Here is a 16,775-nt window from a genome sequence, read left to right as displayed (position 1 = left end):
ACATCTCTGTGAGCAACACATCTCTGTGAGCAACACAGCTCCATGAGCAACACATCTCTGTGAGCAACACAGCTCCATGAGCAACACATCTCTGTGAGCAACACATCTCTGTGAGCAACACAGCTCCATGAGCAACACATCTCTGTGAGCAACTTCCAAGCAGCACTTTTTTTCCAATGGATGATTTTCCATAATTACTCCACATCTAAATAGAAATTCACTGAAGAAATGGAGGCAAAACCACGGAGAGTAACTAATTACCCAAGTCAGATACATTTGTATAATATATGACAAACATAATCTTCTGTGTATCATCTCCTCTAGAATTATGTTCCAGTGGGCGCGGCTCTGATGAAGGCTCACTGAACTGAGAGCAGCTCAGATAACAAGTGAAACATGAATGGAGTGAGCAATGTGTGGAAGTTGCTTATCACACACAGTTATCTTTCAACATTTTGCCTCCGGCACCAAGTAATTTGTGGTCTGTGTGTGTGTGTGTGTGTGTGTGTGTGTGTGTGTGTGTGTGTGTGTGTGTGTGTGTGTGTGTGTGTGTGTGTGTGTGTGTGTGTGTGTGTGTGTGTGTGTGTGTGTGTGTGTGTGTGTGTGTGTGTGTGTGTGTGTGTGTGTGTGTGTGTGTGTGTGTGTGTGCGTGCGTGCGTGCGTGCGTATATTGTCTAGATATTAAAAGTTGCCTCAATAACAACGTTTGGTATGTATTCATCCCAGAGGGTTTGCTTTGACTGCCCCAGTATTACACACTACTACAGTAATGGGGCTGGGAATGGTACTTACATATTTTGGTAACCAATAAACTGTGGCGCCTACATACCCTGCAGCATCACGGCCCATAATCACGATAAAGAACAGGACTGGCATTTCTGGTATAGACCCGGCCACCCCGTAGCACCTTTAACGTCATTGGACCTCACACCCCAATGTAACCGCCCACTGGACGCGGTGCATGACGCAATAGATGAGACGTCTGTTTTTTAGTGAATCCTGATACAAATATTATCTATAACATTCAACAAGTAATCACTTTTTTCTTTTTCTTTTTCAAAAGTATCTCTAATCTTGTTATATATATATATTTTTTTTTACAGTAACTGTAATGAATTACAGTTACCATTTATTTTGCTATCAGATTACTGTATATAATATATTACTTACCAACCCTGACAATGTAGCTTACAGACTACAATGCAGACTACAATGTTTTCAAAACCAGCAACCTGATAGTACAGTGCTCACTCCAGCCAGACATGAATTACGAAATCACCACCACCACTCACTCACTCACTCACTCACTCACTCACTCACTCACTCACCACTCACTCACTCACTCACTCACTCACTCACTCACTCACTCACTCACTCACTACACTCATTCACTCACTCACTCACTCACTCACTCACTCACTCACTCACTGACTCACTCACTCACTCACTCACTCACTCACTCACTCACTCACTCACTCACTCACTCACTCACTCACTCACTCACTCACTCACTCACTCACTCACTCACTCACTCACTCACTCACTCACTGACTCACTCACTCACTCACTCACTCACTCACTCACTCACTCACTCACTCACTCACTCACTCACTCACTCACTACACTCACTACACTCACTACACTCATTCACCCATCATCATTTTATCATAATTTATTTATTCGTACATGGAATTACCACAGTCCAACAGTACATATTCATATAATTCACCAAAAATACCATGGCCGAAAGGAACAGGAAGAAGAAAAAAATCTTATATATACCTGCCCCTACACACACACAACACACCGATAGACATATTGTGTAAAACCAAACAGAATATACCCATTTTGCAAAAAAATTAAACATCAACACAACCAAATTAAATCAACATAAATAAACCCATTTTGTCTATCTATCAGTCAAACTACATATTTAGGTTAATTCATTTACACACACACACACACCTACACACACACACACACACACACACACACACACACACACACACACACACACACACACACACACACACACGCACGCACACACACACACACACACACACACACACACACACACACACACACACACACACACACACACACACACACACACACACACACTTATATAATGTACTTCTATATACTATCTCATTTCTATTTTATTATAATATAACTAAATCATACTATTTATTCTACACCATATTGGTACAGTATTATACAATATTTTAATATATTATTATTCTATGTTACGCTGCTATATACTATATTACTATACTCATACTGGCCTACACTACAACTCTATGCTACGTCATCCTGACACGCTAAACTGCAATATTATACTAAACTGTGCTATACTGTCTATGTATCTTTTCCCTGCACAACCTTTTGAAGTGAAATATATTAGTGGAACTCTTTTCATCGTTCTGCAAAGAGTTCCATAGTTTGATACCTATAACCTTTGTTTTAAGGTTGTTCGTGCAAATTGGTGTTTAAAATTAAATTTCCTTCTGCTGTCATCTGGACAGGGAACGAACAACCTCTGTATATTTGCTGGTAATACTCTGCATTTTGATCTAAACAAAACTAATAAAGTCTGTATTTCAGCTAACTCTTTAAGTTTCAATAGTCTGGATTTAATAAATAATTCGTTGGTATGTTCTCTTGAATCTACATTGTGAACTATTCTTACTGCTCTCTTCTGTAATATAAATAATGGCTTTATGTTGCTTTCATACGTGTTACCCCACACTTCCACACAGTAACTCAAATATGGTAGGATGAGTGAACAATATAGTATTCGCATAGAATTATAATCAAGCACATTCTTTGCCTTGTTCAAAACAAAAACACTCTTGGCTACCTTATTTTTTATGTACATTATATGTGGCTTCCATTACACAAACCGACTCATCGCTGAATACCTATCACTTTAATTATGTTGTAGAAATACTACTGGCACTTTTCCCAGACCTGGATGTACAGAATCAGTCACACAAGATCAGGCTTGGCAAGTGTTTACTTTCCTCCCCAGATCCTACTGTAAATGGGACCCTGGGGGTATTATGCCTCATCCTGCCTCACGTCTCACTTCAAAGGTTCTGCTGGGAATCGATTGGCGCACTCCATCGAGGGAGGGAGCTTCACCGTACTTGTTCCGGGCAACGGCAGCACGTTCCCAGCTCTCGGGAACAAGTGTTTTTCTTTGTGCCGGCGCGCGGCTGGATAGACACAGAGCAAGAACGGAGAAGGCAACTGTCAATGTATCATTCAGTAACATGACAATGGAACATGACACTGTAACATAACATGACATAACATGCTGTGTGCCATTTGCTGGCGTTATCCGCACGGAACAACTCCTCTTTGTATGGATAGACCCAGTGTGTGGCTAAACACACTATAATTACATTTTTCGTGCTCAGATGCGTTCTATTGTACCTGGATGTGTGATCTAGGCCACTCGTATATAATAGCACTCACTCAGAAGTTGCGTAAATGGTCCAATTTGACAGGCAGAACAGAGTAAACAGAGGCATGTCTATGTATAAGTTGTAGCCTATTGTGATACAACATACAATGTATAATTTCTGGGTCCATTTGTTTCAGGGTGCAATGCCGTGCATTTCTTTGCCTGTAACGCAAATAATTTCTTTTGTGAGAATCAAACCCAACCATGGCAGTGTTAATGCTATTCTCTCATTGTGCTAGACATACTATATGATTTGGGAGACAGCAAGCAAGTGTTTATTGTACCTTTATTTTACCAGAATAGAGTGTTTTCACGGCGCGTCATCAAACCGGAAGTCGGCCATTTAGGAGATATAGTGAACGTATCCAACGCAAGCGAACTAGCAACTGTTCCTGGTCATTGTTGCTCGGACCGGGAAAAGCATTTGGAGTACTTAAGATTGCCAATGGTTATTACAAATCAGGAAGAAGAGTGCAAAAAAAATTCTCAGGAAAGGAGGCGTTTGTGGTTGGCCAAACTGAACCAGAATTTCCATGGCAAGTCTCTTGACAACATTCGAGTTTGTTCTAAAATATTAGCAACTCTTAACTCATTTTACAGTGGAATAGTATGCAAGCATATTGATATTAAGCTGCTGTTTCTTGCATTCTTGGCTGAATATCTGATTATTATCTCATTTCATAACCTACTACAGTAGTACAAGACTCTTTCTGTAAAATGTTCCTAAAATGTAGCTTCGTAGATCAACGTTATTGAATTGATGTTATTGATGAGCTGGTACTGTGCCTCTCTCACCCATCCACACACCATCTGGTTGTAGGCATCCAACCCTTTGTAAGCCTTAAGATCTTCATCTGTGTATGGGCTTGGCGAAAATACTAGGTAGTTGACGTATATCTGGATAGGCAACCGAAGGCAAAATTGTGGGGTCGCAACTCCTAGACGAAGGAGTTAATGTTAGCTCGTACGGATCTTGATCACCTATTCGTTTGAGTTTGTCACAATATCGCAACCTTTCCTGCTGACCAAGTCCTTCTCTGTATGTTCGAGCAGCTTCCACGTGTTTTCCTGTACTTTTTTGGGGTTTAGACATGTTCAAATGGTCTTAAATCTTAAATTCAGCGTGCAATCATCCGTTGTTTACGTCAGTGAGTATCTCCTTAACTCAATCAGCTCCAGACCAGAGGATAGTCGGGTTAACTCGCCAACCGTTCAGCGTCCTACCTGAGTATAGTCTAGTTTTCATCGTTATTTATTTTATTCGATATTTTTATTCATTTCATTCATTCATTTCATTTCTCTGGGTTACCATAGGGAATCACTCTGAGATCGCTAGAGTGCAATACCGGCCGCTTCCTGCTAAGTGGCAGTATCGCCCACCCTTCTAAACCTTTTTTTCACACCCGGTGTTACATTTAATTCACTCCGGGCGCAGTTCTTTTGGTCAGGCGAGTCGAGCGGTTCACTCGACCACATTGAAATGCGTCTAATGCCCCCGATGCATGTGTTGTGGTGGATTATGTTGGCGACACGATGGACACCAATACTGGAAATTGCGATCAGGCAATTGGAATTATCTTTTTGGGGTACCTTCTAGTGAAGGTAAGGACTATATGACATCAATCCTGCTTTGATCCAACCATGATTTCACATTGATCGTAACATACTCCAAAACGTATGCCGTTGGTGACGATCAAAGCATCAAAAAACGACCCCCCCCCTTTCATTCATTCATGATGAAACATAATACCTATTATATACATTTGATTTGGAAATAGTAGCGTGTCCAGGCGAGCAACGTCAACGCTTTTAGTAAAATTCACGTATTGCGCCATAGCGCCGTTTTCTGGAATTAGCCAGGATCACTCTGAAACTATACTTATATTCACCACGGTATAACACGCGAACGTATACATGAAAAAAAAAAAATGTGCGTAGGCAAATCAATAACGTATGTCCATTCTCATATTACGCAGGAGATAATAATACAACCTGAATCTTAGGAATTATATCTATGGTACTCTGGTAATATAGCGGGAGATACTGGTAGGTTCCCTCCGGTCGTAAGCCAGCAAGGGGAGAGGATTTGTCGGTAGTAGAGTCTGGGTCAACGATGATAAAGAGACTCCAAGTACAGGAGACGGTGCAATAATCTCTTGATCCGCAGACGAATACAGCTGTTCTCCGTAGCATGCAGCTCCGCATGGAAGAAAGCTAGCCGGCCTCAGGCTTCTGAGAGGCGGGCTCGACGTGGCTCCTCACAGGGTAAATCCCACACAATTGTGGGTGTCGGCGATTCTCCGCTCCATCAATTACAGGACCAAAAGCAAATATAATCCAGCCGAAAAGGGCTATGCAGTCGTCGGTAGGTTATCCAGTGTACATGATCCACACGGTCCTCGTCTAGGGCTCCTCGGGTGAAAGCGCCAGGGTAAGCAGCCCAGCCTGGATAAGCACTCTAGCTGGTACGAGGAAACGTTGGTGATGCTGGTCACTGTAGAACGGTAGCCGCACGATACACTATACATAAATAGACTATTACTGACTTAATAGAATAGGTCGAACTCGACGGTACAGCGTTAAACTCTGATACTTCAGTTATTAATTCGCACGCGGTCTCAATGCTCTATTTGGGGCCAAACAGGCCATACTTCACCGCACGTTGTTGTTACGTCTGGTACTCTAGCGAGTGCCAGCACTTTAACTAGTGTTCTAACTATTGCGACAGTGTCGTGTTATTCTGTTGAGTTTCACGTTACGGCATATGGCCGAACGTGACGTTGACGTTGATGTTCTGGTGTACGTTACATGGCATGTGTCTTGAGTTCAGTAAACACCGACATGCTGAAACTACGTGTTGTCTGATTCTTCCAACATAACATTGGCGACGAGAGATGGCTGAATTATCTATCCCACCCCCTCCACCCTTCCTACCGCTGCCCGGTGAGCCGCCCGTCCCGTGGGCGCGTTGGATTTCCTCGTTCGAGACGTATATCCTGGCTACCGGTTTGGACTTGTCCGCGGTGAGAAAACGTGCATTACTACAGCACTGTTTAGGCGTGGAGGGACAGCGTGTGTGTGAAACGCTCGGCACATTAGACAGTGACACATATACGTCGGTGGTGGCGCTCCTAAAGGGACATTTCGCCACTCCACAGACTGCACTCCTCCGTCGAGTTGTGTTCCGACGGAGACATCAACGTACTGGCGAGTCAATAACGCAGTACGTCGCGGACCTACGGGGCTTGGCTAGCTCATGCAAATTCGGGGCATTACAGGATGAAATGGTGAGAGACCAACTCATATTGAACACTGACAGTGATAAAATCAGGGAAAGACTACTGTTGGAAAATGACGAGCTGACATTAGCAGTAGCTATTAGACTAGCAGTGCAGGTGGAATCTGCTATGAACTGTGCAGCTAGTTTGTCTACCTCCCCCCGCCCCAACACACACATGCCAGTAGAGGGTGCAAGCACGCTCAGCTCAAGGGTGTCCCTCCTCAATGTGAGTGCAGACGACGGCGGGGACAATATACTGCTAGCCTCCCAGTCACGTGACCGCTCACGCCAGCCGTGCGGGAATTGTGGCTCCCTTTCACACAACTCCAGAGCCCAGACCTGCCCTGCCCGTGGCAAAGCCTGCTCCAACTGCGGGAGGCTAAACCACTTCCAAAAGGTCTGCAGGTCAGCCCCAGCTAGCGCTTCCAAGCCACCGACCACTATCATCCATAATGTCAGCTCAGGACGAGTGCCATTCAAAACATGCTCATTGGTGGTTGGTGACATCACACTGCCCCTCCTCCTCGACACTGGAGCCACAGTGTCTCTATTGAATTGGGCGACATACTCTCAATTCTTCTCCCACAAACCACTGGGCCCGCCCACCACCACCCTGCGAGGCTACGCCGACTCCAAGATTGACATCGTTGGCTCCCTCCAGCTGCCGGTGAGGTACGGAGAAAGGACACTGCCTGCCTTCAATTTCAACATCGCACGCCGAGGGACCAACCTCCTCGGCCTCGACCTCTTCAGTGGCCTCGGTTTCTCTCTGCTGGACACCACAGGCTCAGAGATCCACACCGTCACCGCTGTCTCCTGGCAGCAACAGTGGCCGGCACTGTTCAACGGCGTGGGCTGCCTCCAGGGTTTCGCTCACCAGCCCCTGCTAGACCAAAAAGTGACTCCGGTCATCCAGCCCCTTCGCCGCTCCCCCCTGGCTCTCCGTGAGGGCATCGCCACCGAGTTACAGAAGATGCTGGACGACGACATCATCGAACAGGTGAACGCGTCACCCTGGATCTCCAACTTGGTGGTAGCAAAGAAGAAGACAGGGGACCTGCGACTCTGCGTGGACATGAGAGCGGTAAACAAGGCCATCGTCCCTGATAAATACCCCCTGCCAACCACAGAGGAGCTCACCGCCCAGTTCCACGGGTCCAAGGTGTTCTCTAAGCTGGACCTTCGTCAGGGGTACCTCCAGGTGCCACTACACCCAGAGAGCCGCAACCTCACCGCGTTCATCACCCACAGGGGGGTCTTCCGTTACAAACGCATGGCTTTTGGCTTAAGCTCCGCCCCCAGCTGCTTCCAAAAGATCATGGCCTCCGTCTTCGCCGGGATCCCCGGGGTGGCCATCTACCTCGATGACATCGTGGTGCACGGGGCCAACGCCGAGAGTCACGACGCGAGCCTCCACAGTGTCTTAAGTGCGATGGCGAAGCACCACCTCACACTCAACGGCGAGAAGTGTGTCTTTGCCACCACGACCATTGACTTTGTTGGGTTCCGCCTCTCGGCTGACGGCATGTACCCGCTCCAGTCAAACACAGAGGCCATACACAGTGTCCCAGAGCCCACCTCAGCGGCCCAGGTGGCCTCTTTCCTGGGCATGACGGCGTACTACCTCCGCTTCCTGCCACACTACTCCGACACAACTGCACCGCTGCGGAAGCTGCTGAAGCAGGACGAGCCCTGGCTCTGGACGCCTGCCTGCTCGAAGGCTGTGCGCCTCCTCAAGTCCCAGCTCACCTCATCACCAGTCCTGGCGTTTTTCGACCTAGACAGCACCACCCTCGTCACGTGTGACGCCTCCGCCGCAGCCGTGGGCGCGGTACTGTCACAGCTGCACGGGGGTGTGGAGAGGCCGGTCGCTTTCGCTTCACGGGCCCTTAGCCCCACAGAACAGAGGTACTCAGTGGGGGAGCGAGAGGCCCTGGCCTGCATCTGGGCATGTGAGCGCTGGCATATGTACCTCTACGGCCGCTCATTCACGCTTAGGACGGACCACCAGGCTCTCACTACCCTCCTCGCCACGTCAGGCACTGGCCACAAACCGCTCCGCCTCCACCGCTGGGCTGACCGCCTGCAGCAGTACAACTTCGGTTTGCAATTCACGCCGGGCCGGGACAACGTAGTAGCTGACCTACTGTCACGCGCCATCCCCAGTTCCCCCACGGCCCCGCCCTCGACTCCCGATCGGGATCAGGCTGAGCATGACCTGGTCCAGCTCCTCCACACTCCCCTCCAAGAGACAGTGTCGCTGCAGGAGCTCCAGGACGCCTCGTCTGCTGACCCTGTCCTCTCTGCGCTCTCAACCTACATCAGGCAGGGTTGGCCGGCGAGGACACCTGACGAGCTGCTTCCCTATAGCAGACTCCGGGACGAGTTGTCATGCTGGAACGACTCCTGCGTCGCTCGTGGGCTCTGTACTGTGGTCCCGAGTGTCCTTCGGGCGCGTGTCCTTGCTATGGCGCACGAGGGCCACTTGGGCATAGTCAGGCTCAAACAGCGGTGTCGTGACTTGGTGTGGTGGCCAGGCATCGACAGGGAAATCGAGACCCTGGTCAAGGACTGTACTGCCTGTCTTCTGAGCGGGAAGACCAGGGCCCCAGCCCCGCCCCCACCCATGCAGCCATTGGACTGGCCGTCCCAACCCTGGGAGCACCTGCAGCTCGACGTCTGTGGTGAACTGCACGGGGTACCGCATCACCAGCGTTTCCTCGTTGTGATCTACGACCTCCACTCCAAGTGGCCTGAGGTGGCGCCCGTGGGCTCGGTCACAGCCGGGGTGCTGATTGAGATTCTCGAGTCCCTGTTCACACGCTGGGGCCTGCCCAAGAGGATCACGACAGACAATGGGCCCCAAATGATCTCCCACGAACTGGCCTCCTACCTGGGGGGTAAGGGGATACGTCATATCCGCACGTCGTTCTACAACCCGGCTGCGAACGGGGGGGTGGAACGGCTGAACCAATCCCTGAAGAATGGCATCAGGGCCCACCTGGCACAAGGGTGCACATTCATCAACGGTCTCCAACAGACGCTCCTGCACTACAGGGCCACTCAACATGCCACCACAGGCGTCTCCCCAGCCTCCCTCATGCTAGGGCGCGAGTTTCAGCTGCCCCTGGACAGGCTGCGCCCTACTCCGGCTCAGGCTCCAGCCCACCCGCTTCAAGCCACAGTCAACGCACGCCAGCGCCGGATGAAGGACCGTTTCGACAGGACCCGACATGCGAGACCACCTACCATCGCCGTCTCAGACTGGGTCAGGATTCGGCGACCCCACCGGGACAACAAGCTCCGGTCATTCTGGTCTGACCCGGTCCAGGTCAGACAGCAGCTTGGCCCGGCCTCATTCAGGCTGGCTGATGGGACGCGTTGGCATGCTGGCCGACTGCGCAGGGTGCAGGCTCCCGCTGCCCCGGGACAGGGTGTGCCCGCGGCTGTAGCTCTGCAGGACAGACGATTCAATGACGTTGCAGCCCCAGCACCCGCGGCTATAGCTCTGCAGGACAGACAATTTGATGATGTTGCAGCCCCAGCACCCGCGGCTCAGCCTGAGGCTGCGGGACCTCCGCCGTTGGCTGTTGCAGTACCCGGGCTCCGCCCACTCCGAGCGCGCAACAGGCCTGCACACCTGAATGACTTTGAGACTGAGTATCACTCCTAGGTTGAGTGAAGGGGGGGGAAATGTTACGTCTGGTACTCTAGCGAGTGCCAGCACTTTAACTAGTGTTCTAACTATTGCGACAGTGTCGTGTTATTCTGTTGAGTTTCACGTTACGGCATATGGCCGAACGTGACGTTGACGTTGATGTTCTGGTGTACGTTACATGGCATGTGTCTTGAGTTCAGTAAACACCGACATGCTGAAACTACGTGTTGTCTGATTCTTCCAACATAACAGTTGTATCGTGGTTGAGGCTTCAACTTATTGGGTAACTCTACTTCTGTATTCACCTGCGCCGTATTTATACGTTAGGTGAACAAACTAGTACCAGCTTTATTCCTGTCTCATATCCTTGCGCAGAACCGTTCATGTCCAGGCAAGTCCCTGGCGGTGACTTTGAACCAGACCTTGGAGGTATGGCAATGGCGCCTGGTGGACCGCTGTCCAATAGGAGAATGAAATATTATGGTCTGTACTAGGCTAAAGGGATATTCCGTGTATATGTACAAGGAATACACAAGGGATATCAAACGATATACAAATATTATGCAATATATATCAATCAATAAATATATATATTCGGTTTAATCTGATCCTTCGTAACACCAACGCATGTATAAACTAGATCCGACAACCATTATACTCACAGTCTAAAGCCCTAAATTAAGGTCCTGAATAAGCTACTGCACAGCAATTGTTTTTAAGAAAAAGGGCAAGCGCATAATATAATTTGTTTTTATGTTCTGTATTTATTATTTTTGTTATTTCGATTGTCATTTTATTGTCATTATTGTTATTATTATTATTGTCCTGTGAATTCCTGTTTATTATTATTATTATTATTATTATTATTATTATTATTATTATTATTATTATTATTATTATTATTATTATTATTATTATTATTATTATTATTATTATTATTATTATTATTATTATTATTATTATTATTATTATTATTATTATTATTATTATTATTATCATATTGTGTGTTGTCATGTTTTATGTTTCATGTAAAAGAAAAGGAAGAAAATAAAATAAAAAGAAAATGGCAAACGCAGTAAATTCCCCTCCTGACATTTGAGTTTTGTCAACAAAGAAAATAAATAATGGAATAACAACAAACAGGGTTGATCGAGAAGGACACCATGAATCGACGAGCCCTTCTGATGGCAGGACAGGTGCGGTCATAAGAAGTTTTGAAAATGTGAAAAATGGAAATAATAAAAAACAGAAGTAATAACTTTCAGTCAAAGAGATTCCTTCACTGCAGGCAACTGCTACATCATCTTGCAGTCAGTATTTCCAGTGCTAAAAGAACATAATAGTCAAAGAATAATTTTGTCAGTGGAACTTAGTAGAAATATTATATATGTATATATAGGGGAAGTTATTTTATCTGCGCTTTGCTTTGTGCTTCTTTTCTCTCTTATCATTTCTGTTACTAGACTATTTTGCATGGAAATGAGGAGGAGCCAACATACCTATTGCCTTCATAAATAAAGATGTGTAGACAAATTATGCACGACGGCAAACAGTTTGAAGGACAGCAATGTGAGCTGCGTATTTAACAGCATGCTGTTCTTTCTCTCTGGCGAGGTAACAGAGCTTTTACTACCCAGCAGCTTGCCAGTACCACCAAACAAACTCTCACACTCACTTAATTAAATCCTCAATTGAAATTGTGTTTGTTGACAGAAAGCAGATACCCTGTGCAGAAAACATTTTCACACACACAAAAATCTGTTGGTCTTTCTGTCTGTACCTGTACTGGTGTACCGGTATGCATGTGTCTGTATATCTTTGATATACAGGTCCCACAGAAAGGAGGAAGCTGGTAGTGGAGGCAGGTACGTACATCAACAAGAGGAAGTAGTGAAGTGTACAAGGGCTGTGGCCAGGCTAAGCAGGGACAGTGGATGAACTGGAAAAGTGTAGAGAGGAGGAAGATTAGCTGGAAGGAACTGTTATGTGGAGTCTGGAGGAAACATTACTTATGATGTGTTGCCGTCACCACAGAACCTAAAGCAGTGGGTAGGTAGATGAGGACCTGTCATGTCCACTGTGTTCAGAGAGGTCAACTTGAGGCATATTCTGTCAGGCTGTAAGACTAGATTTTTTCAAGGCCAGTCTAAATGGCATCATACCCAGATTTTGAAAAGCTTAGTGGCAGGATTTTTTTCTTTTTTTTATCCACTTTTTCTCCCATTTTCTATTTTTCTCCCATCCCAATTTCGTATCATCCAATTCAACCCTCCCCTGTCTTCGAACGCTGTTTCTTGCCTCCCACAAGCCGGCTGCAATGTGGACAAAGTCATACATAGCACGAGTCCCCTCCGATACTCGAGGTAACAGCAGTCGCATCTTTTCACCTGCGCGGCGCGATCTTTCAGCGTCAGGGGTCTGCGCTTTGGAGGGGCGCCGCCCCCGTCGCTTCCTGATTCTACTGCGCAGGCGCACCAACCGACCTGTAGGAGTCGCTGTCCACAACGCCCGATCCCCACCCATCAGTTTCCCACCCCCTAATACTGCCAATGTGTATTAGTACGGACGACTAGCCAAACTGAAAACAATGTGGAGAGCTGGGCTCGAACAGGCGAACCCAGCGTCTCCAGTATTCGTGGTGAGCGCCTTGCCCACTGCACCACGTAGCCGCCTTAGTGGCAGGAATTTAAAGTATAGCTACAGGTGAATTCAGGATGTAATTGGGTGGAGGGTGCAGCCATTCAATTTGTCCTGAGGGAGAGAAATGTAGAGGAGGCAGACATGAGTCAGGCCTCCAAAATGGAGCTACTGATTGTAGATTTGGGAGGAAAACCTATTGTTCCATGAGGGATGCAGAGGATTTATAGCACAATCGACTTGATCATTATTGGGAGAGTTAGGGAGTTGTGAGCGGAGTTTACGAAAAAGCAGTAAATGAGACGCTTTTATCCAAAGCGACTTACAAGTTCTGTACGACAAGTCATAAGGAAGGGCACAACTCTATCAGCTGAGTAACAATATTCATCAAAGTGTTGAGGGCGTAGGTTAGTTTATTAGGACAAGTGCATGACAGTAAGGTTAGTTAGGGTTAGATTTGAATTTCTTTAAAAAAAAATCATTATTTCAGATAATGGTTGAAGAAGTGCGTCTTTAGTCGACAGCGAAAGATTGGACGGGTTTGGACAGATACACACAATATGTATGTGTCTGTCCGTCTTTATATATGTTTTGTCTGCAGTGTTAATTTTGTCAACGAAAATTATGACTAAAGATGTGTGCGTCAACAAAGCTTTTTCCCCCGACGACAACGAGACGTGACGTCACGTTAATGTTGATCATGTGACACTAACGTGACTAAATTATTTATGCATGATCGTTGACTACATCTGAGGACAGAAAAATGTACTTTACAAAAACCATGACGAATTCTCTCTTAATTTATGTTGACTAAAACAAGATGAGACAAAATAATTATAACTTTTAGAATAATTCACGTTATTATTTCAGCATTTCCGTTTCCGGCTAATCGATAGATATTGCTCCCCACCGTTTATGTCCCACTAAAAGCCAAGCTACGTGAGGCTAAAAACCGCGTCCCAGGTCTCTCGTGACTACAGCTTATACCAATAACCATGAACGGAATCTGCTACTCTCTCAACACTCCTGCGGCAGCCGAACAGTTCTACCAAAAGAACATAGCATTTAAGACGACGGAGGCTGAGAGGATGGCTAGGCTGCGAGAAGAGCTAATAGCCGGGGACCTATATCCCAGACACAGGCTTGCTTTCCCCCGTAGATACTCCTTCATCTGTGTACACCCACTACTATCAACATTACACATGGATACGAGGACAAGACCACGTTCACTTAAAAAGGTAATGTTGGAAGGCGGTTAGGTGGCCGAGCGGAGATTGCGTTCGTCACCAACAGCTCCGGGGTTGTCACCAGCTTGGCTGGCCGTCCGCACTAATACAATTGGCTGTATTAGAGGGTGGGAGAAGCTGGCGGGGTGGGTCCGGGTCGTTGTAAACAGCGACTCCTACAGTTCGGTCAGGGCGCCTGCTAAGCGCGGATAGGACTTGAGGGGGATAGTGTGATCCTCCCACACGCTACGCCCTCTCAATGAGAATCCGCGCTGCCAGGTGAAAAGAAGCGGTGATTGGCTGGACGTGTGTCGGAGGAAGCACGTGGTAGCCTCCACTCTCCCAGATGATCTGACTGTGGGGGGTAAGTGCGCAGCGACCAGGAAGGGACTGGGAATTGGCATACGACTAACATTGGGATGGGAGAAAATCGGAGGAAAATGGAGGGGGGAAAAGATAAAAAAAAAAATAAAAATAAAAAAAAAGGTAATGTTGGTATGAAAAGAAAAGACACAGACGAGTACTAACACAGAGTGAGATGGACCCTACTACTAGTATAAGTTGCGCTTTAGCGCTTGAAGTGCACTAAAACATCGTAATGACTTTTTATTTTTCATATAATGTGGGGTACATGCTCAGTAGAGTTAGAATGCTCCCAGTCTTAGGGGCTGTGATATCCTGTTACCACACTTTATGCACATAGAAGTGCGGTGCGGTGGCAGGTTCGCTCAGCTAATGTTGTTAGCCGAATGCTCTAATGGGGGCCGCCATTTTAAGTTTTAAGTTTAAAGTGACGTCAGCGATCTATACGGTTGTACTCGATGGACAAAAGGGAATGTGTGTGTGACGTTTGTGAAATTTGTACAGTAGGTCCCAGTGATAATTGCAATCAGTGTGTACTGTGTATTTACACTATCCTAATGTTGCTTTGTTGGTAAAAAAAAAAAAAAAAAAAAAAAAACCATTTAAATCAGAATATGTTCCATTCCATGTCTGACTATTTCTGAATCTATTGACCATTTCAAGGAATGTTTGGTTACTATTGGGCTTCTAGCCTTCTACTGAACTTATTGTGAATCAGCTGATAGGGTTTTGGCTAGACTATACTTAATAAATAGAATTGCATTATTTACAATATAAAAATATAAAATGTTTTTTTTTCATTCGCGAAAACTAGACAAAAATCATCAGTTTTCTGCGACTAAATCTAGACAAAAACTAAAAAGACAAAATCGAGACTAACACTGACTGAGACTAAAATGGTCAGACATTTAGTTGACTAAAACTGACTAAACGAAAAATAAATGAAGATGACTAAATATGATGAAAATGAAAAAGGAGCACTTGACACATGACTAAGACTAAAACTAAAATAAAAATAGCTGCCAAAATTAACACTGTTTGTCTGAATGTTTGTGTTTGTGTGTGTGTGTGTGTGTGTGTGTGTGTGTGTGTGTGTGTGTGTGTGTGTGTGTGTGCGTGTGTGTGTGTGTGTGTGTGTGTGTGTGCAGGGCTGCCTGGGAGAAATGCGAGGCCATGTGCAAGATTTAAACGCGAGCCCCCCCCCCTAAAAGGGTAAAAAAAAAAAAAAAAAACACACATATATATATATATATTTTTTTTTTTTTTCATACAGTCAACATATTCTTAAATAATAGCGCTGCCCGAGGCTGGGCATGATACAGTCAACATATAGCAAGAGAGAGCGAGAGAGAGCTCCCGTTCTACAGTCAATATACAGTGTTATCGCTGCACAGACCCGGCAATGCCCCTGACCCTCCACCAGAGCAAGGCCAGAGAGAGAGAGAGAGAGAGAGAGAGAGAGAGAGACACATTGGAAAGAAACAACCCAAAACCAGAGCAAATTGAAATGCTATTTGGCCCTAAACAGAGAGTACACAGTGGCAGAATACCTGAGCACTGTGACTGACCCAATACTAAGAATATCCTTGACTAGGTACAGACTCAGCGAGCACAGCCTAGCCATCGAGAAAGACATATACTTCCCACAAATTGCAAACACCCAAAGAGACTTTGAAAACATGGACAATAACTCAAAACTCCCATACCTACTGGGAGAAATACAAGAATGTGAAATAAAGCCCATTTGAATTGAAGAGAGAGAGATAGATAGAGCATGTCTGTGTGTGTTAGAAAGAGAGAGATAGAGAGAGATCATGTCTGTTTGTTTGTGTGTGTGTGTGTTAGAGAGAGAGCATGTATATGTGTGTTAGAAAGAGAGAGAGAAGGCGGTTAGGTGGTCGAGCGGAGATTGCGTTCGTCACCAGCCCCGGAGCTGTGAGCTTGGTTCGCCTGTTCGAATCCAGCTCACAGCTCCGGGGTTGTCACCAGCTTGGCTGGCCGTCTGCACTGATACAATTGGCTGTATCAGAGGGTGGGAGAAGCTGGCGGGGTGGGTCCGGGTCGTTGTAAACAGCGACTCCTACAGTTCGGTCGGGGCGCCTGCTAAGCGCGGATTGGACGTGAGGGGGATAGTGTGGTCCT

This window comes from Notolepis coatsorum (genome assembly GCF_963971535.1).
Source record: "Notolepis coatsorum genome assembly, chromosome: 3".
NCBI classification, from domain to species: domain Eukaryota; kingdom Metazoa; phylum Chordata; class Actinopteri; order Aulopiformes; family Paralepididae; genus Notolepis; species Notolepis coatsorum.
Note: the sequence above shows the minus strand (reverse complement) of the source record.